Source organism: Microtus ochrogaster, chromosome 6 (genome assembly GCF_000317375.1).
Source record: "Microtus ochrogaster isolate Prairie Vole_2 chromosome 6, MicOch1.0, whole genome shotgun sequence".
Lineage (NCBI taxonomy): Eukaryota > Metazoa > Chordata > Mammalia > Rodentia > Cricetidae > Microtus > Microtus ochrogaster.
The window spans coordinates 60106384-60108883 of NC_022013.1; positions in this window are offsets into that span (position 1 = coordinate 60106384).

Genomic DNA, 2500 nt, shown 5'->3' on the forward strand with positions numbered 1-2500 from the left:
GGGTAGAAAAAAGGCAGTTAATTATTGTGGAGCTTGGGCTTGCTCCTCTGACCAGGCGGTGAACCATGTTTTTGAGACTTGTAATGTCTGTGCTTCTCTTATTAGCATCCCTGGCCCTCTTCCCACACTCTGGGTGCTTGGGTTCAATAACTTCTTAAGGTGCTGAGTCAAGTTGGCCTCTGTTGGTATCCACTTTGTCCTCCTCCAGGGGCCTCTGGCTGAGAGGCAGTTAGCTAAGAACAAACCGTCCGTAGTATGATATGTACTGACTGTCCGTTTATGCACTGGAGTATAGAAGTGTGTCTTTATAACAGAAAACACATCCTCTCTGTCCCTCCTAACTACTAATGTCTTTCCTCACTCATGGCCCCACTGCCAATCTCACTTGTCGTTTCTGGGGTTTACGTGTCTAGGTGTCTGCTCATGCCTCTATTCAGCGTCACCTGCCAATCTCACATGCTCCAGTAGACAGGTACAAGCTTTTGACACTGTGCCACGACACTGTTATTTACAAAGTTTGTATGAAAGAACCATGTAATTGAGTTACCAAAAAAGTCACAAAAATGTGTCGCCCACAGGGCAGACACCATGTCACAGGTACACACATGTGTGCATGCACACCATGATTGTTCACTTCCATGGCAGTTCATCAGGAGCTCACCAGTGACACTGTGGGGTCTGAGATCAGGGTTTTTTTTTCAGACATGCCTGATATTCAGTTTAAACCCAGCTTAGGAATCCTTGCACGGTTTGGCAGCTAGCAATACTTACCTTGGATCATTCATTCTGTCTTCAGATGGCTTACTGCCTGGATACATAGGCATGTGCTTTGCTGCCCACACTGAACTGCCTAGACACTTAGGGAAATTCAGTGCCTTTGTCAGTTTTGCATATGGACTGAGAAAAGTTATTAAAAAAAAAGCATATTTTCAGACTAGACACTGGGCCTCTGACTGAAACTAGGATTGGGAAAGACCAGAATCTAAAATTCTATAAGCTGGACATGAAATTTAGATTTATTTTACTTATTCAGTAAAGAAGAGATGTGGTTGAATTTACATTTAGAAAAGATTGTTCTGGTATAAGCATAGTCACATAGATCAATAAAATAGAACTCATACATCCATTTTCAACTGGATTTCAGTGAAGGTACAAAATCCATTCATTCAATGAGGAAACAATTGTCTCTTCAGCAATGGAGCTGAGACAGTGGATGCTCATCTGCAAAAGAATTGAAAATGGAAGAGCGGATAATGGGGAATGAAACCAACTCAAAAGAAAATAAATGTGGGACCCTATCTCACGCTACAAAGATTAACTCAAGAGGATCAAAGAGTGAAATATAAGTACTAACACCACAAGACCTTTAAAGAAAACTCAGGAGTTAGCGATTGTGACCTTGGACTTGACCCAAAGCATGCACAGAAAAAAAAAAAAAACAAGTCTCTTGTACTTTATAAACACTGTCAGGGTGTTCTCATGGGACAGTCTCCATGTGAATGAGCCAAGTCACTTCTATCTCCCAAGTGGGTACCACATCAACTCAGGATGTGTACATAACCGCTTTTGTATATGGCTGGATTAAAACTTCCCTATTCAGGCAGTTTCAACACCTTGCTCATTTTTCTTTCCCTAATGTCTGGAGCTAGCACTGTGCCTGTACCTCAGAGAGTGAGGGATAAAGGTTTGAGCCTTTGCTCACTTTCTTCCAGTCAGGTTGTCGGTCCAGGATGCTCCATGAGTCCTCCTCATGGCTCGCTTCGGTTTGGAAGCTTTCCAGCAGCTTCAGGCTGTCTGAATCAGTCTTCCTGGTTTTCTGTCCAGAACTGCACTGAAACGCGTCACCGTGCTGTCGAGGAGACCCTCCATGGCCCCCCTCCATGGCATCCCTGTAAGGTCTGTGGTTAGAGACCCACAGATTCCTCAAGGTCCTTTTTAAGGCTTCCTGCTCTGTACTGGCAAATTGTTAATCAGTTTGTGGCAGCATAAATAAAATTAGAGGCTTTAATTAAAACTAATGAACGAGTGAACGGAGACCAACCTGGCTGCTCTGCTCTCTGGGCCTCAGAGCAGTAAATAATGAAAGTGTCACACATCAAATGATGGGTTGCGCAAAGTGTAAGGGCAGCAGAAAGGAGGCCACAGAGCACTCCTCCTCCTGGGTGTAATTTGCAAGCTAGTGAAATCCCCGTTTTGATGTTTCTTAGTAACCAATTCCGCAGGAACTCTTACAGTTTGCTTGCTGGCCTTTGTTCTGTGCTCCTATAACAGAGCGCCACACACAGGGTAATTTATAACAAGCAGACATCTGTTTCCTACAGCTCTCGAGGCTGGGCCATCCAGTCCAAAATCAGGGCCTGGCAAAGGCAATGACTTTCTGCTGCCAAACTCACTTTTATAATAAACCTACTTTGGCCATAACAAACCCATTCCTCCAACCACAGCTTCAGTCCATGTGCGAGAGAAGAGCTCCCATGACCCAGTCAGCTTCTTCAAGGGC